Below are 20,253 nucleotides of genomic sequence, written 5' to 3'. Positions count from 1 at the left end.
TCAAATGATTTGCTATTTAAACCCTCTTTTGATTGTTTAAAAAACCAGAACCTTCGGAGAAAGAAAGAAAGAAAGAAAGAAATGGGTGGGGGTGGGGGAGCAAACTGGTGCAACTCTTGAAGGTGATTTTCAGGCTGGAAAAGTGACAAGGCAACACAAACAGCAATCAGAGACAATTAAGAAAACTGGGACAAGTGCCTCATTCTTCTCCCAACAACCCCACATGGGAAATTGCACTTCTCCTTTCTCAGCCTCATTGCATTTCAAATAAGGCTCCCAGTGAAGTCATGGTGGGTTCCCCCACCCCCACCCCACCTCCCTCTGCAAGTCCAACTCCAATCAAAAGGTATTGCTTAAAATCTTCCTCTTATAGCCCTAGTGAAAGGGGTGATTGTCTATGCTGATGAGTCTAGAAGATTGTCTTGGAAAGAACTGGGCAGTTTTGTGTATAGCGGTCCCATTATAATGTTATTGCCACCAGCCTCACAGAAGGCTGTCAAAAAATAAAAAAAAGAGTTTGAATAACAAAATGAATATTAAAGGGTAGTTTAGTACTCCTCGGCACTGCGGCAGGTTTTGGTGCCAGGATCCATTCTGCCCAAGAGGAAGCTTGTATTGCAGTACACTTTAATGGAGCAACAGAGTTTGATCACCCCTCTATCCATATGCTATTTTAAAAAATCATGCTTTTAAAATATGGACAGTTCGCACAGCCCTTTCTTCTGTGGCAGAGTCAGTGTTTCCCCACTCAAAGGACCTTGCAAACATCAAACACATGGAGAAATCCCCAGATTCAGAGTGCAAGATGGTGTCCAGAAGAGTGCCCGTATAAGCATCTGCACCGTTGTGCTGAAAGTCAGTCCGCCCCACTTAGAGTTGCCATGCCCCCCGGAATTTTGGGTTTCACCCGGATTTTAAGCATTTCACCCAGATTGTTTAGCCCACCCAGATTAAGCTGGGCTTCAGCTTTCATTTAAAATAAATAAATAAATAAAGCTAAGCTCTACCCCTTGTAGAAGTGGAGTTATGGTGCAAAACGTGCAGTCACTATTTTGCTCAAAAATTATTTTCAAGCCAATGTATATAATATGCAAATTAGGCATCTGGATTTGGAAAGCCAGAATATGGTAACCTTAGCCCCTGCCAGGGGCGTAGCTAGGGGAGTGGGGCTGTGTTCATCCCTTTCTCTGGCAGCCCCCCAGAGTGAGGGAGATAATGAAGAAAATAGGGAGGGATGGAGCTGGAGGGCCCTCAGGAGCTGGGGGCCAGTGTTCTTTGAACCCTTTTGCTCAATTATAGCTACACCCCTGGCCCCTGCCAAACCCCAGAAGAGACAGATGCTGTATTTAGAGAGAGACTGGCACTATTCACATGTTATGTTCAACACTCATGCAACCTACGTAGTGTATACACAGATACAGAACTGTACACAGGCCTCAGCTCCTGCCTGACTACATTTCTGTCTCTTGACCTTTGGACCTGTGTTTGCTCACTCTAGAACTTGACCCCTTCTGGCCCTCAGATCTTGGGCACTTTCCATATTGCACGCTTCAACAGTGTTACTACCGTCCACGAAGTGTGCTTCTGTACTGCCCGTGTTTCGACAATGCAGTCCCCGCGCTGTCAGCAAGGTGCCGTTTACATTTCCAATGCCTTCTTTCTGGATTTACCTTTGCATTACAGTGCTACAACGTTGCATGTGCGTTGCAAAACAAGAGAAAAAGCTGTATTTTCCCTTTGTAGGAAGTTTGCACAAGCTAGAAGAGACTGCTCCCCCTGCTGGTGGCCTTGCTCAACAAACGGCTGAACTCTTTGTTTACGTTTTCAATACGATGGGCCAAGCCGAAGCATTGTATCGCTGTTGTAGCATGTAATCTGGAAAGTGCCTTGGCCTGCCTTCCAGTAGCTACTCAAGCTCAGCGCCACCTGGACTGAAGTGCAGGCACTGCTGGCCATGTCCCCTGGTGCCAACCACGCCTCTCATGCTGACACCAGTGTCAGGGGTGGGGCCAGCCCCCCCCTCTTCCCCCCTGATACTGGTCCATCCTCTGCCTACCCTTCCCTGGCCTCTCCCACCTTGCAGCCAGATCACAAGGCTTGCTTTCAAATTCTCACTCTCGCCATCGCAGGAGAGAAAGCAATCAATCAACCTTTACTCCGCTCAAAGATCAAATACATATATTAAGAACAATAACAAAACAAGAGTATTACAATCAGCTGGATCATGACTAAGTCATTTGCTGACGTATTTTCACTGCTGCTCCACAAAACCTAGCTACCAGACAGGTTACTGAGTGGTTTGTATCTGAAAGCCATATATTTGTGTATAACCCCTCCAGTCTATCCAGATATCTCGACAATAGAGGGGGAGGATATACTTTGTACAGGAGTCCTTAGAAAAGGGTCAGTAGAACAGGAGAGGAGAGCTGGTCTGGTGGTAGCAAGCATGTCTTGTCCCCTTAGCTAAGTGGGGTCCACCCTGGTTGCATATGAATGGGAGACTTGATGTGTGAGCACTGTAAGCTATTCTCCTTAGGGGATGGAGCCGCTCTGGGAGGAGCAGAAGGTTCCAAGTTCCCTCCCTGGCAGCATCTCCAAGATAGGGCTGAGAGAGATTCCTGCCTGCAACCTTGGAGAAGCCGCTGCCAGTGTAGACAATACTGAGCTAGATGGACCAGTGGTCTGACTCAGTAGAAGGCAGCTTCCTATGTTCTTACGTACATTGCAGGGAATGTTTGCACAAGGACGTAAAAGTGCAATACTCGGAGGGAAGGAGAGCTGGTCTTGTGGTAGCAAGCATGACTTTAGCTAAGCAAGGTCAGCCCTGGTTGCATATGAATGGGAGACTTGATGTGTGAGCACTGTAAGATATTCCCCTCAGGGGATGGAGCCGCTCTGGGAACAACAGAAGGTTTCAAGTTCCCTCCCTGGCAGCATCTCCAAGACAGGGCTGAGAGATACTCCTGCCTGCAACCTTGGGCAGCTTCGTATATTGCTATATATTCCTATATTAGTATTACTACTACTACTACTACTACTACTACTAATATACTAGTTTTCAACAAAAGTTCTCAAAGTGGGTTACATAGAAAAGAGGACGGACAAACAAAGATGGTTCACAGTCTAAAAAGAAACATAAGGTACCCAGCAACAGTCACTGGAAGGATGCTGTGCTGGGATTGGATAGGGACAGTTGCTATCTCCATGCTTAATATAAGAGTCCTACGTTAAGTGTCAATGTTAAATACAAGAAAACACTTCTAAAATGTAGAGACACAATTGTCCTCCCCCTGCCCCTCAATAAAATTTGATGCGGATGGTTAACAACATTTTCACCTACAGCTGCAAAGCAATTTGAGCTGACCCCTGGACACATGGACAAAACAATTAAAATAATCAGGGAAGGGCTTAATTTACGCTACATTCCAATATGTGACTTTTTAAGCAGTGGCTCACCATATGTTCCTTCTGCACCTAGACACAAAGGAGGGACACCTTAATTGTCTTCCTATTGCATGCCACTTTTGCCCCGAGACTGACATGAGTGAGACTGCTCTATAGTCTTGTATTCCTGCTTAATAAAACATTTTGCTGCTAAAATTAAGCGAGGGGGGAAGCATCACCCAAATATGGCTCTCTTTTTTTAATTCATAAAGTTCTTTCCTTGTGCTTTGAAAGAGAAAGTAATGGGGAAACAAAAGCACAGAGGTGATGACAAAATTAATGCAAAGATGACAGGGCTGATTTGATGGGTCTTTGGTTTTTCTTAACAGTCCAATTATGTACCACATAGCAGCTAACACAACAGCCGTACGGTGGAATTATCTTACAATCGGGTGGTCCACAAAGACACTAGGAAGACAAGAGGTTTTATTTTACCCCCACTCTTAAATCCCCTTAGATTTAAGAAGGGTTTGGGCAACCAAATTAATTGTTTTGGGGGAAATCCTCCTTTACGGATCATGCAGGGGATAAAGAGAGAGAAAACATGTCTTCTGTAGCCGTCCGTCAGATGTTCTTTTGGAGTTACAGTGATTTTCACTTTTAATTCCTCATCTTGCTGACATCCATGTTAAAAGAATAATGAAGGCGGCATTCCTAGGTTTTAATATTCCCCATCCTTGTGTACTTTATGGAATCTTTGCATTAAGCCAGTTAAGAGCATTTGATCCTTATGTCAGATAGACTTTAAAAACAGCTGCAATGAACTGTAAGTGCTCAAGCTAAGCCAATGAACCAGCATACATTTATCAAGACAGTGGCTGACATGTTGAGGAAAAATACTCAGAGTAGTCCCGTTGAAATTAAAAGCTCAAGTTAGACAATGCAGGTCATGCAGTAGTTGCATTGGGAATAATGCAAGTAGCGCATGACTTGTGTAATCGCACAAGGATAAGCTGTAGTGGAACAGTCCTCTGACACCAGCCATGTGGCCGTGCACATTAGAGCCTTGCAGCGGTACAGGCAGGTTTGCACTGCCCCTGTTTCGCTGCAGAACGTAGCCCGATTCAGATATGATGTTGAACACTTGTACAATGAGTGTTCAGTGTACACAGGTATAGTTATTCACATGTTATGATGAACATAGGTACAGGAGTACATTTCCTTTTTGAACCATGCATCTGAAGGACCTGTACCCAGGTTCACTTTTAATATGAATATTTAATTTTGTCATTCTCACACAAGCATGTACGAGTGTACAGACATCTGTACACTCGTATAACATAATGTCTGAATCGGGCTTATGTTAGATTTTTTAGATTGTGAGCCCTTTGGGGACAGGGAGCCATTTTATTTGTTTGACTATGTACGCTGCTTTGGGAACTTCTATTGAAAAGCCGTATATAAATGTAAATATTCATCGTACATAAATATTTTTCGTTGTATTGGTCATATGTAAGCCATTGTTTCCATTTACAAGCTGCTTAAGAAGTTCAGTGAACTGATACCAACGATTAAAACATAACAAAACAACAACACTGAATAACAAGAAGAGACATTATAAAGCATGTATACCTCAAAGTCCTGGCAGAATAAAGTTTACTGCTCTTCTAAGGGCCAAACTTAACATAACAGCGTCTGCCATATTTGTTTACTCACATGTCTGTCTCATTGTAAAGTATGTGTGTGTGTGTGTGTGTGTGGTGGAAGATCCTATTTTTTGTCTTTGAAAAGACTGATGGGTGAGAGGAGCTGAATCCTGACATTACACTTATTTTGCTCCCTAAAAGGGGGCAGGCGTCAGTGTGTTCCTTGTAACAGGGATTTCCCCAAATGTTGTTAACTACAACTCACATCATCCCCAGTCAAATGTCAGTGCAGCTGGGGAAGATGAAAGCTGTAGTCAACAGCACCTGGGAATCCCTGTTAGAGGGAATGCTGACAGGCATATACTGTAGATCTGACAGCCGTGGTGTTTCAAGTGGGGTTTGCACTCATTAAAGTTTCAAGCAGGAGTAAATAACAAAAGTCTTTTATTAGAGAAGTCAGCTTCAACATCCGAGTCCCTCCTGCTCCTACTCCATGCTGTAATAGCAAACACTGTTCCTAGTAGCTGTTCCCTCTATCAGTAACTCCCCCCCCCGCTGTGTTGCTGTGTTATTGTTCCTGACTGCTGCCCCACCTCGCCTACTTAGTTCCACATACATTGATACATCTTTCCTTTTTATAGCATTAACCAAAGAAAGAAAGAAAAGAAAATTTCACAAGACAACCCCATTTACCCCTTTGTTAGACAAGGAGGCTGTTCTCACACACACACCCTAACCCAAGCCATGGAAGCACAGCATCGGTTAAGCTGAGCACGAGAACCGCTGCGTAGCTCAGCTTTTCAGCCTGGCTCTTAGCCAGGGATAAAGGCTCGAGCGAGTTCTTAACCCAGGCTCCGGGAATCGTGTGTTTGCTGGGGCTGCTTTCAGCTCCAGCGGACACACGGAGGTGGGCCGTGCCCGTCTCCTTGGGGAATTCCCTGATGCACCGCACATGGCATGTGGTGCATTGTGGGATACCGTCCTGTCCTCCGGAGCTCCGTGCTGTGCCATGCAGCGCAGATCATCATGAACACCATGCAGCACAGTCCACAGTCCCAGCACCACTCAAGCACTCACTCGTCTTTGGACCTCAGCTTTCTGCCACTCTTTATTCTGTCGTTCTGTTAGTTGAATCTAAACTTGCTCACCCACATGGAGTTTGGGTAGATCCTTGGCTGACTTCTTGTAATAATGGGGCTTTCTTAATTTCTGTTCTGTTAACAGTTCGACTCATCTGTTGTGGCCCTCTGGTTCTAGTAAGTTGCCTCGCATAGGCAGTAAAGTTTTTGCCCATCGACCACCCATCTGACCCTGTGCTGGACTCCCATCCAAAGCTTGTGAAGGGGTGTTTCAGTGGTCCAGGATAGCTAGATATGCATCAGTTCCAACTTTCTTGGCTTTAGTCAGAATTCTCTTAGCCATTTTAACAGCTGGTTCAACTGACCCATTACTCTGGGGATAAGCAGGTGAAGATATCTGAATTCTGCTGACACAAATTGCAATCCATTATCTGAGAACAGAGTATCTGCTATTCCATAGTGGGCCAAATGGCACTAGAGGTGTGTGGGGAACTGGTTCAAGTCACTCCCCTCCATCAGCGTGGGCTGGTGGGGACCCAGTTTGGACCTCCACACATGTGCAGAAGCCATTTGCATCACCACACACATTTGCATGGTGATGCAAATCACCTCCACGCATGCATGAACTTGGGCATCATGCAAATGGCCTCCATGATGCGTGGAGGCCCGAACCGGGCCCCCGCCAGCCCACGCTGAAGGGGGATTGCCGGTGGGGCCTAGGGGACCCGCCACCGGCCTGCACCACTGAGGAGCCGCTGCAGCTGCACATAAGGCGACCTCTCACCCAGCCCCCCACCCGCCCTTTCCAACCCTATTTCAGTTGCTAGGGATCCCCGAATCTTCCCTACTAAACATCTGTAATCGTAGTAGTAGTAGTAAAAATGACACTTTAACTTCCATATTATTGTCAGAGATCTGTTGTCTGGCAGTGGAACTGTCTCCCAAAAATTGGAGAAACAGTCTACAATTATGAAATAGTCCATCTCTTGCCATGAAAACAAATCTACGCCCACCTTTTCCCAAGGTCAGTTTGGTACCTCTTAAGAGTCTTTTTTGTTTTTGTCTCCCAGTGAGCAACAGACCTCACATTGTTTCACGAATACTTTCAACTGGCTATTCATGCCAGGCCAGTATACACATTTCCTGGCTCTACGGATAAACCTCTCAATTCCCATGTGTGAGGTGTGTATCCTTTTCATTGTGGCTGAGTGTAATGCTGCAGGGATGATGGCTCTGTTACCTCAGAAAAGAAACCCATCTTGAACACTGAGCTCCTCCCTCATTACACAGTAGGCTGCTGCCTCTGCTGGTAGCTTATTCTTTGACTCCGGCCAACCCTCAAGGATAAGACACTTGACTATCTGTAGGTTCTTGTCCCGAGCTGTGCCTTCCTGCATTGCCTGCAAACGGGGACGAGAAATTGGTAGCTACTGCAGCATATTTACTGATTCTATGTCCTTCTCTACTGAACCCACTGCGCTAGGCTTTGTGCTCTGCTTAACGTGTCTGCCAGTACAAGATCTTTGCCTGGGTGGCCTGGGATATGCACATCGTAGTTCTGTAGTTGCATTAGCATTCTCTGAAGCCTCTTTGGGGCGCTCAGTAATGGCTTCCGCATAACGGTTTCCAGTGGCTTATGGTCTGCCCAAATGTGAGCCGACGGAATCGCCCCTATTCCAGACAACATTACAGCCAAACGTTGCTTTTCAACCTGTGCACAAGCTCTTCCCGTTTCCGACAGTGCTCTGCTGGCAAATGCAGTTGGTTGCTGATTCTGCAACAGGGCAGCTCCTAGCCCTGACTCAGATGCGTCCGACTGCGACACTAGCTGCTCCTCTGGACTGCAGTACTTCAAGACGGGGGCCTTCACTGTTGTCTCTTTAATCACCTCCAATGCTTGCTGATGGTATTCTAACCATTCTCACACCACTTCTTTGTGCATCCCACTCCACCTCACAGTGATCAGCTAGCCCTTTGCAAAACTTTGCTAGGTAGTTTGCCAAAGATCTTTGGGCTCCTTTCACATCCACAGGTCTTGGCATCTTCTGAACTTCTTCAACTTTTCCTGGGTAGATTTTCAGACCCTCTGATGTCAACAGATACCCAATATAAGACACCTCCTTTAGTCTTAGTCTGACATTGTCTGGGTTCAGTTTTGTATTTCTTTCCCTGCATCACGCAAAAAAACCCAAAAAACCAACCACCCCAAAACCCTCAGGGTTTTTTTGTCACAATCTCTTGCTGCATCTATTTCAGTATCTCCTTCTCCCACAATTAGGATGTCATCGGCAATGATTTTTAGGCCTGGGATATTCTCTAGCTCCTGGTTCAGCCTGCACTGGAACACTTCAAGGGCAGGGCTTATGCCCATTGGCATATGGAGCCAACAATATCGGAGAAAGGAGTTGCAAAACTGGTCAGATATCTTGAATCTGGGTCCAGTTCTATATGCCAGAATCTGCTTGCTGCATCAGATACTGAGAACACTCATTGCTGGACCTGGCTCTGCTTTTGGAAGCTCAGGTAGAGGCGGTGGCCAGGGGCGCTGAGCCTTTGCACAGCTTTGACTAGTGCACCAGCTGCGTCCCTTTCTCGAGAAGGCAGATCTGGCCACAGTTACCCATGCCTTAGTCACGTCACGGCTGGATTACTGTAACACACTCTATGTGGGGCTGCCCTTGAGGAATATTCAGAAACTGCAGCTAGTGCAAAATGCGGCAGCTAGGATTTTATCTGGAGTTGCCCGCTGGGATCACATCACACCCATTTGGAAAGAGCTGCACTGGCTACCAGTTTATTTCCGGGTCCAAGTCAAGGTGCTGGGTTTGACCTTTAAAGCCCTTAACGGTTTGGGCCCGGGGTACTTGCGGGACCACCTGCTCCAAGGGTTACTGCCCGCTTGACGAGGACATCTGAGGGGGCGCTGCTCTGGGTGCCAACAATGAGGGAGGATCAGCTGTTGTGCACGTGGGACACAGGGCCTTCTCTGTTGCTGCCCCCAGACTCTGGAATGCTCTCCTGGTGGCCATTCGCTCCTCGGTCTCCTTCACAGTTTTTAGAAAGAGTGTAAAATCTTGGCTTTTTACCCAGGCTTTTATATGATTGTCTCTACTGCTGCTTCTTTGTATTTTGTATGGTTAATTAGTGCTTGTATTTTAAATAATTTTCATCATATTTATGTTTTTATATTTTAGCTTAATATTTGAATTGTGTATTTTTATAGTCTTGTTCTTATTATTCTGTGTGAACTGCCTTGGGATTGTTTTAATGAAAGGTGGTATAAATTTAACACTAAATAAATAAACAAATAAATAAACACTTTTGCTCAGAAAAGACCCCATGCCACATCAACAATTGTTGGTAGTGGGCAATGGCTGAGCTTTAGTGCTCTGTTTAGGGGTTTAGGATCAATACAAATATGCAGTTCTCCTGAGGGTTTTCGTACAATGATGACCAGGCTGCTGATCCACGCTGTGCTGGTGTCTACTGGGGCAATTATGCCTCTTTCCTTTAGGCAGGCAAGTTCCTGCTTCAGTGATTTTGCCAGTGCTATAGGAACCATCTGCTTTGGGACCTCATTGGGTCTACACTGAAATCTACCTCAAGTTTCAGCTTTCCTGCCAAGCATCCTTCACCAACACCCTCCAATTCTGGTAGTATCTGCTCCATTTTCAAGGCCGCTGGATGGTTCTGCTTACTGGTCTGCACTGCATTCAAAATATTCTGATATTAGGGCATGAATCAGCTGCATGGCCAGCACTGGTTTACTCCCCAACAGTGGTCTGTTGTCCTCTTCTTTCATTCTTTGCGTTGCAAACCTTAATTCTGCACTTGCCCACTGGTTTCAGGGTACTCTCGTTGCACAGAATAAGCAACTGGCCCCAGAGTTTAATCTCAGCCTGTTGATCCACCAGTGACAACGACAGCACGTTGCAGGTGGCCCCACAACCCAGCTGAAAGTGAACTGGCTTTTTGTTTAACAGCATAATGGCAAACAGTGTCGTGGCATATATGTACTGTTTTCCCCAGCATCCTCCACTACATGCACATCAAGGTTTGGTGACTCCAAGGTCAGGCTTAGGACATCCTCACAGCCTTCAGATTCAACCCCATAAGAACAGCCCTGTTGGATCAGGTCCAAGAAGGCCCATCTAGTCCAGCATCCTGTTTCGCACCATGGTCCACCAGATGCTGCTGGGAAGCCCGCAGGCAGGAGTTGAGGGCATGCCCTCTCTCCTGCTGCTGTGACTCCCCTGCAACTGGTACTCCATCCTGCACCACCTTCACTCTTGGGCTCAGCGCTTGCTTAATACTTCTGCATTGGCAGTGGAAGTGGTTTGGCTTGCCCACACCCTTTGCACTGCTACCCTCACGCAGGGCATTTTCCCTTTCTCTTTCCATAATGCTTCCCACAATATAGTCATTGTATTTTGGGCATCCTTTCATGAGGCTGCCTGTTCAGCCAGCCCTTGGCAGAGCCCAGACTGCGGTTGGACAGCCTGCACTTGCCTATCTGGTGCGCCTGCTAGTGGCTTTAGTCTCTCTTTAGAAGCTTCTGCTGCCCTCCCCATCTCCAGGCAGCAATTCAGAGTTAAATCTGCTTCTCGCTGCAATCTCTCGGAGAGTTGCTGATCCTTCGTTCCACATACAGTTCTATCCTGGAGTACGTAAGAACAGCCCTGCTGGATCAGGCCCAAGGCCCATCTAGACCAGCATTCTGTTTCACACAGTGGCCCACCAGATGCCTCTGGGGAGCCCACAGGCAAGAACTGAGGGCATGCCCTCTCTCCTGCTGTTACCCCCATGCAACTGGTATTGAGAGGCATCGTGCCTCTGAGGCTGGAGGTGGCCTATAGCCTTCCCAACTAGTAGCCATTGAAAGACCACAGAGGAGAGGTCTGTCAACAGATATTAGTCTGAAAGAAGGCTATAGGCCACTTCTAGCCTCAGAGGCAGGATGCCTCTGCAGGGGAGTAACAGCAGGAGAGAGGGCATGCCCTCAACTCCTGCCTGCAGGCTTCTCAGCTTCACCTGGGAAGTTATCCAAACCCCTCTTAAAGCCATCCAGGTTGTTGGCTCTCACCACATCTTGTGGCAGAGAATTCCTCAAGTGGATGATCCATTGTATGAAAAAGTACTTCCTTTTGTTGGTCCTAGATTTCCCGGCAACCAATTTCATGGGATGACGTCTGGTTCTAGTGTTATGTGAGAGGGAGAAGAATTTTCCTCTATCCACTTTCTCCACACCATGCATGATTGTACAAATAGACCTCTATCAGTGTCTCCCTGCAATCATCTTCATTCTAAACTAAATAGCCCCAGGTGTTGTAGCCTTGCCTCATAAGGAAGGTGCTCTAGGCCCCTGATAATCTTTGGTTGCTCTCTTCTGCACCTTTTCCAGTTCTACAATGTTCTTCTTTCGGTGTGGTGTACTGAATCACAGGTTTGTATAAGGCATTATAATATTAGCAGTTTTATTTTCAATCCCCTTCCTAATGATCTCTAGCATGGAATTGGCCTTTTTCACACCTGCCGCACAGCTGTGTCTGTTAGAGCTGTTAGTAAAGAGTCTATTAGTGCTCCAAAGTTACAGGATGCAGCTAGTGTCCTCAGTGCAGCAACATAAGCATCCAGACCCTCTTCAATGCCCTGTTGCCTCATAAATAAACAATAATGTTCCATAGTTTCATCCTGTTTTGGAATGTAATATCCATCTAGTGCCTGGAGTGACTCTTCTAAAGTAGAGCCCATGCTGAGACCAAACAACTTGCAAATCTTTCTCCTTTTCTTCTACAAAGTTGTTTGTTTGTTAACAAATTTTTAAATAAATAGAGGGCCTATCGAGATCATCAGGAGAAGTCCATTTGCAGCTGCTACTGGCTCGTCTGGTGGCTACTCGGGGACAGGCCTTCTCAGTTGCTGCCCCAATGCTTTGGAAGAGCTTCCCCATCTCTGACAATTTTTAAAAAAATCTTTAAAGACACATTTGTTCACCCAGGCTTTTAATTAAATACCATTTTAATAGTTTTAGCTTCATTTCAAAATATTGTTTTAAGGTTTTAAATTCTTATAATGTTTAAACTTTCGTAGGGACACAGACCAAAGTTCGCATTACCTCGGCACATACCCAAACAGAGGTGCAATACTTTATGGATGCAGGTGCACAAACTGACCCTTTACCGGCCGCTATCTCTAGGAGGGACACGTCGCCTCAGTTACCATCTCACCATTCTTGTTCGGATCCAGATTCCGGTGAAAGTCACCATGGACCGTCGGACTTCGAATCCGGCGCGGAAACTGTCGAGACGGACCCGTCTCCAGACGTGGCAACACCATCCCACGTGTCTCCGACGGAAGAGTTAAAAGCATACCATTCCCATGTTAAGCGTATGGCGAGTGCACTAGGACTGGATCTTAGTTCACTGTTGAAAACCATAGACGATCCTGTCTACAATTTTATGCGGAGGTCACAATCAGCGGAACCAGTAGCGCTTCCCCTGCTGCCAATTATTTCAAATGCTGCACAGTGCGCCTGGGAAGTCCCTCATACCTCCACTCCAACATCTAAAAGACTGGATGGGTGTCTATATGAGGAACCGCGCCTATACGAGGAGCACTGTCTGCTGCCATAAGATGTAGCAGGTGAAGCCGCAGAAGTGAAGGTCTTAGCAGTAAACTCCGACTTTTTCATCTTCTCCATGGTGGCGTCTGTTTCTTCGGAGAAGAGACCTTTGCCGTCAAAGGGCAGACCCTCTATTTTGTTTTTCATGTCTTGCTGTAGGTTCGCTGATCTCAACCAGGCGTGACGACGCAAGGTGATAGCCGTCGCGATGGAACGGGACTCCGACTCTGCAAGGTGTTTCGCAGTACTTAACTGTTGACAGGTAAGGTCCCCCGCTCTTTCTAACTTTTTCGGAACTGAAGCTTTATTTCCTCCAAGGGCAAGGAATCCAGATTCTTTTCTAGGTCCTCCCAAATACAATAACTGTACTTAGCCATACAGGCTAAGTAGTTTGCTACTTTCACTGACAAACAGGAAGTAGAATACAATTTTCTTCCCATCACACCTAACTTCCTGCCTTCTTTATCCGCAGGAGTAGTATGTCGTCGAGTGGATTTGGAGGACGTGGCACAATCGATGACCAAAGAATTAGGGACAGGATGTTTAAAAAGGTAGGTATTGTCCCGTTCCTGAACCCGGTAGAGCCCCTCCAGTCTTTTAGATGTTGGAGTGGAGGTATGAGGGACTTCCCAGGCGCACTGTGCAGCATTTGAAATAATTGGCAGCAGGGGAAGCGCTACTGGTTCCGCTGATTGTGACCTCCACATAAAATTGTAGACAGGATCGTCTATGGTTTTCAACTGTGAACTAAGATCCAGTCCTAGTGCACTCGCCATACGCTTAACATGGGAATGGTATGCTTTTAACTCTTCCGTCGGAGATACGTGGGATGGTGTTGCCACGTCTGGAGACAGGTCCGTCTCGACAGTTTCCGCGTCGGATTCGAAGTGCGACGGTCCATGGTGACTTTCACCGGAATCTGGATCCGAACAAGAATGGTGAGACGGTAACTGAGGCGACGTGTCCCTCCTAGGGTTAGCGGCCGGTAAAGGGTCAGTTTGTGCATTTGCATCCATAAAGTATCGCACCTCTGTTTGGGTATGTGCTGAGGTAATGCGAACTTTGGTCTGTGTCCCTACGTCAGCAAATGTCTTGCCAGGAAGTGGTGCAGCTTGTTCCGTAGGAAAGGTAGAAGTCTGTACTGAGGTCATGCCAATACGCCATGTCCGGTCCTCTTGGAAATCATAACCCGCACCCGGGGAAACAGTCCCTGGTAAGGCAGTCTCTGCTGAGGGCGACACCTGATGGCTGAATCCGCAGGTGTGCCATGGAGTCGGAGAGGCAAGTTGTACAGCCGTTAGCACCCGGGTCCCGATGTTGGAGGCAGTGTCTTCAGATCGGGGGAAACCTCGATAAGTAGCGGGGGTGCCATTAGCAGAGTCCAGCATTTTAATTAACGGGTCCAGTTGTGGAGCATCGTCCTCCACAGTCTCTATCATAGCAAAAGTTATGGGAGCCCAAAAACATGGAGTCACAGCCGTGACATTTGCCGGCGTATTCAATGTCGAAGTCTGAGTTTCCTCTCTTGAAATTGGTGGCGAGCGGATCGGTGTAGGTGCCGGTACTAGTTCTCTGGTAGTCGATATCGAGACATTTGGTAAAACTGTAGACGTTGCAATTTGGTCAGCCTATGGTAGTGCGAGATCTCCTGTCGGCATCGAGACGTCCTTTGTCTTTGTCGATGTCGATGCCGAGGAGCGACGGGCAGCGTTAAGTTCCACAGCTTCCATCGGCATCGAATCCATCGACATGGAAGGTGGTGGTGTCGACGTCGAGCTAACGGCAGGTCTCAATGTGGACTGGGTCGGAGCCTTCGATGTCGAAGGAATTCCCGTCGGTGGCGAAGGCTTCGGTGTCGATTCTTTCGGTGCCGAAGTCGCCGATTCCGAGACGAAAACAATGTCTTGCGCGGTGCCCGGAGAGGGTGTCGATTCCGACAGAGCGCGGCGCCATGATTTTTTGGCGGGAGCAGCCACGGTCGCCATTTTCTCTCCCGGCCTCTTCTAGGGCTTAGGGGATTTGGCTTGGAGCTTCGAAGTTTTAGACTGGGCCAGACCCAGGTCCTTCGAGCTATGTACTTGAGGAGATTTTGAAGAGGGCCCCGATAGAATGTCATCGTATAGAGCGGCCCTTAAACGCAACTCGCGATTTCTCCTAGTCTGCTTCGAGAACGATTGGCACACGCAGAAGTCTTGTGGGCCTCGCCCAGGCACAATAGACATAAGTTATGTCGATCCTGTGAGGGTAATTTAGCCCTGCACTCTGCGCAACGTTTAAAATTGCGTTTCCCCACAGGGGTATCCATAGTACTCACTATCCGAAGTCAGAAGCCAGAGAATCAGTCCGATCTTTCGCCAAAACAGTGGGAATAAGCAAGCCAAGGTAATTTCAGTCCAGGTTCAACACGATATATCAGTCAGTAGAATAGTCAGACAGTCCGTTTTTCAAAGCCAGTGAATCAAAACGAGAGTATTTCCAAGGAAGTCTAGCGCGAAGGAGCCGTAGAAACCAAGTGATTTCCACGGCGGTCGCAAAGGAACTGAGCAGTCTGCGCTTCCTCCCGCCTTAAATAGCCACGTGGTCACGTGGGGCGGGGCTTCTTGTTGTAAACTGCCCAGAGATGTAAGTTTTGGGCGGTATAAAAATATGTAAAATAAAAAATAAATAAATATTTTATACCGCCCAAAACTTACGTCTCTGGGCGGTTTACCAAAAAAAAAAAAAAAAAAGACAACATTGAAAAGTTAAAACAAATAAACAACAAAGAAATTAAAACATTGGTTAGAATAAATGACAGCAAAAGGTTAAGATATTAGAACAGTTTAAAATTATAAAATAGTATTTTAAAACAATGTTAAAACTATTAAAATGGTATTTAATTAAAAGCCTGGGTGAACAGATGTGCCTTTAAAGATTTTTTAAAAATTGTATAGCAGCTTTGCTGAACGCGTTTCTCCCTCTCCCTTCAAGTCGAGGTCCAGACACAGTTAAAATTCCTCTCTCCAGCGCTTCCATGCCGGGACGAGATTAGGTTCAGTCAAATCCTGTGGCTATGTTGGTTTCAGGCCTCGCTCCATGCTGCAACAGCCCTTGCTGCTTTGTTCATTGCCTCTGCTGGGTTGCTTTTCTAAACCCCTGCCACCATGTTTCAAGAGGGGTCAGCACTCATTAAAAGATCAAGCAGGAGTATATAACAAAAGTCTTTTATTAGAGAAGTCAACTTCAACATCCGAGTCCCTCCTGCTCCTACTCCAAGCTGTTATTTTTTATTTTATTTTTTACATTTTATATCCCGCTTTTCCTCCAAGGAGCCCAGAGCAGTGTACTACATACTTAGGTTTCTCGTCACAACAACCCTGTGAAGTAGGTTAAGGTGAGAGAGAAGTGACTGGCCCAGAGTCACCCAGCTAGTTTCATGGCTGAATGGGAATTTGAACTTGGGTCTCCCCAATCCTAGTCCAGCACTCTAACCACTACACCACGCTGGCCATAACAAGCACTTCCTAGTAGCTGTTCCCTCTGTCTGCATCATCCCCCTGTGTTGCTGTGTTATTGTTCCTGACTGCCGCCCCACCTCTCCTACTTAGTTCCACATACATTGATACAAGGGGTGGTCCAAGACATTTTGCTGTCTGAGGCAAGGGCTGCCCCCATCTGCGGGTGGGTACTCAGCACTCTCAGGCCATGCTACTGAGCATGGCAGCAGTGTGGTCATGCTTGTAATGGTGGGGGTACAGAACTTCTCCCCCCCTCACCCACACCTGAGGTAACTGCCTCCCCCTGCCTCATGGAAAAACCACTCCTGACTGCCAGATTTAGCTTGGGAGGGAGTTTTGCAAAGTGGGAGCCACTACTTAGAAGGCCCTGTGCCTACTAGATAACAATCTTGCCTCCCTCAGCAATGGGACCCATAAAAAGACAAGTTGTGGGAAGGACTCCTAAGGGAGAAAACATGCCCTCAAGTATCCCCTGCCCTGGACTTTAATTGCTGATAGAAAAAATTGGCAACAAACCACCACAAATTATTCTTCATTGGCTTGCTGCAGGGGTTCTCCAACTTGGATCTCCAGGTGTTGTTGTTCTACAGCTCCCGTCATGGTCTTCAGCCCCTGTGAAGACTACTGAATAACTTTGGGGTGCAATCCAGCGAGAGATTCTCCTGCTTGAGGCTCATTGAAATAAATGGGCAGTTGTGCAGTAGTCCTTTCTGGATCGTGTCCTTTGTCTCGAGCCTGTTTTAATGCTTGTTTAACAGCCTTGCCTTTGGCAACAGCACAAAGGTGCGCAGGAAAAACACCCTCAATCATGTCTTAAATGGGCCTCCATACAGAGATTCAGAGAGACGTTTATATGGCCAAAGGAGTTTGTATCTGCAAAAGCAACATTAACTAAGAATTCTATGGTCTTAAAGCACTGTGGGAGGAAAGAGGCAGCATCAAAAGAGGGGTATTTATTCCAGGGAAGGGATAAAAGAAGCCATTCCAAATAATGCCTCCGTATCTTTGCAAAAACAAAACAACAAACACATAAAAAGGGAGACAATTCCTTACAAAGTGAATTAAGGAGCAAAATATGCCAATTTTGATTTCTAGCCCAGTCAACTATCCCACATTCACTGGGTTCCTGCTTCAAGTCTTTCGATTCTGATGTTTGAAAACCCTCTTTACAGAAGGGCCGCTTCCTTTTCACCTTCCTCCGAACAGTTTAACACAGATGTCTGAGCTCAGCCTATTGTCCCAATTGTCTGTAGTTGAAAAAGCCTCTGCAGTATTTTACTCTGCCTATTGTATCCTGGCTTCCCTGAGTGCTCTGCTCTCCGCATATTACTCGTCTTGGCTCTGTTTTCTAAACCCATTTATGGCTCACCACCCCCCTCCTTTCTGTAGACACTTGTTCATCAGGGAGCTTAAATTGACTTCTCTCCCCTTGTTTCCTTAACTAAAAATGCACCATTAAGGCTGATTGAAGTCTTTTGAAAACACTTCATGAAAAATGAAAGGACATAAGAAATGAGGCTGCCCGTGTTTGCAAATACCTGTTTTTCAGACAAATTGGTAGGAAGGAATCTGAAAGAATCGGGAACTTAACAACGCTCTTGATATGGGTTTGTGTTTCCCTATTTTATGCACAGATTAGAAATAAACAAAAATGTGGGTTTTCAGCAAATCACTTAAAAATATATGTATATGCCAGCTAATCTAACTCAAAATGAATACTTGGTTTATTTGTAATTATTTGACATTTGATAAAAACTTATCTTCACTATTTGAACACCGTCCACATTTTATCAACACAATTCAGTTTTGAAACAAGAAAAATGCTATATCTAGCACATATTTGGATCATTGTTTTGATTAATCAAGCTCTGAAAAGCATAATCTCCTACAAATATTTCTATGGGAAGTAATTATTGTACTCCTAAATTAGCAAATTAGAAATTAGCTTATTTTTTAAAAGCTGTTTTATCAATCATTACTGCCCCATAGACTGGTTTTACATATGTTACAGCAGATGTCAGAACCTTGGAGAATATGTTTTTAAATTATATAAACGTAGTTGCCTTTTTTTTTTTTTAACATAGTAGCTGTTTTGCAAATTGATTTTGCTTAGAAACAAAATATAAATATAAGTAAATTAATTAAATACAATTGGAGATTATTTATTGACAAACCTTTGTCAGTTTTGAGATTTGCTGAGAACCAGAATAATCAGAAAATTAAGACATTTTCCTCTGAATCTTTAAAAATGGTAACATTTATTATTAAATGACATTCTCTCTCTCTCTCTCCCTCCCCCGTTTGGAGTATTATAAAAGATGTGGGATGTTAAAATATTATTCAATATATGTACAGGTTTAAAGTAGCAGCATCTTAAAAATACATTGACCTACATCTAAACTAAAAGTTTTGCACAGGAGACATTTCCATGTGCACGTGTCAAGGAGGGACAGTTTTCAGCAATCCTTCCTTCCCTGTGCAGCCACCAGTGTCTCCTGCAAATATGTCCCTGAGGATCCTGCAAATATGTCCCTGAGGGTCTGGTGGCTGTACAGGCAAGATGGGTTTACCAAAAATTGCCCCTCCACTCTGGATATTTGTAGAAGTGTTTCCCATGCACAACTTTTAGACTGGATGTGCTAAGAATGCCTGAGAAACTGTTTATATTTTAAGTCACTGGGCTCGCTCCATATAGCACGGTATGCCCAGTGGGAATCAAAGCTACTATCTTGGGTGTGACCTATAGTTACAGGGTCATCCCCCTCCGCCCCGCCCCCCCAGTAATGCACCAGGAAAAGGGCCCAACATAATGGCATTGCTTCCTGTCCTAGTGCATTATGGGGGTGAAAGGCAGTAATTCGAACTGCTACTGTCGCAGCTGCCTTCTGGCTCAGAAATCCCGGGCAGCCATTTTATTTGCAGAATATTTGATCTTCTGAAGCCTCCCGATCCTCCGATAGGTTTAGTGCAATGGCGATATGCAGCAGGACTGCATTGCCAATAATGGAAGGATTTCCCCCTGCATGTCCTATAGGAGCATTTCCCTCTTGAATGGTTCCCAGATAAAAATGCTCCGATAGGGCAAGCAAACGCCTTGGTACCAATTATCGTTTTGATACAATGCACAGCCCTAGTAACTGATAACCAAAGTTGCCTTTCAACAAAACTAGTCCTGAAGCAGCATTTTTAAAAAGAAACATTGTTTAGTCTGAAGGATTATACATCTACTTCACTTTCAGAAGTGCTGGAAGTGATGTAGACCTCTGCAGACAAGATGGGAGCATAAGAAACTGACTGAGGACAAGAGAGAGAAGTGTAAAATCCTCACCGCTGCTTTCTTTGCTAAGGCCCTAGGCAATTCATACCTTTTGGTGCTGAGGCGGACACAGATAACTGGCAAAACAGAGCAGAAGATTAATTTGCAAACCTTCCAACACAAGAGAGGAGGTGGCTAATTCTGGCCATTGAGGAGATCTGTCAAGAAATCTGTACCAATGTATGGAAATGCCTCTTGCTGTAAAAGGAGAAAATGAACACAAGGGATTACTCAAGGCTTGAAGCAAGCGAGTGCGTCCAAAGGACGAGTGATTACATTGAAAATGGCAGTTGCTTAAGAAGAAAGCCAGCTGCCATGGTTCTTTCGGCCGAACCACCCAGATGGCTCGAGTCCAAGCTCTCTTGGTGCCTCTGATTATAATAATGATGTTTGTAGCAATAGTAATAATAAATGTTGCATATATGAGGTATAGATGGTCACAACAGTATTATTATGATGAACTTGCTCTAAATTTAAGACCTGCTCTGGTGCCCCCAGGAAGTACAGTGAGGTGGTAACTGGAAAAAGCACTTTTTAAGTGGGGGCACCCCACCAGTGGTACATTCTTCCCTGACAGGTGAGGGAGGCACCTGCACTCTTTTTTCATTCAGAAGACAAGTGGAGACCTTTCCCTTGGAGGCTTTTAGTGGTTTTCCTGATCACTGAGCAAACTTGCTGCTATATTGATTGTATGAGAATTTTTATTGAT

At 45.7% G+C, this 20,253-nt stretch overlaps 1 long non-coding RNA gene across 1 annotated transcript in view; it reads left to right on the top strand.

Annotated features, from left to right (window-relative positions):
* Nucleotides 1-19,974, top strand: part of LOC128336757 (uncharacterized) — a 30,747-nt gene extending 10,773 nt beyond the window's left edge. Inside the window, exons 2-4 of the long non-coding RNA XR_008312076.1 lie at nucleotides 12,891-12,993; nucleotides 13,204-13,282; nucleotides 19,468-19,974. This is a non-coding gene — a long non-coding RNA (uncharacterized LOC128336757). The remainder of the gene's footprint in view (nucleotides 1-12,890; nucleotides 12,994-13,203; nucleotides 13,283-19,467) is intronic.
* Nucleotides 19,975-20,253: the final 279 nt, after the last annotated feature.

The sequence above is a fragment of the Hemicordylus capensis genome, chromosome 1, assembly GCF_027244095.1.
Source record: "Hemicordylus capensis ecotype Gifberg chromosome 1, rHemCap1.1.pri, whole genome shotgun sequence".
NCBI lineage: Eukaryota > Metazoa > Chordata > Lepidosauria > Squamata > Cordylidae > Hemicordylus > Hemicordylus capensis.
The sequence above is the reverse complement of the archived record's forward strand: the minus strand, read 5'-3'. Positions and strand labels throughout refer to the sequence as shown.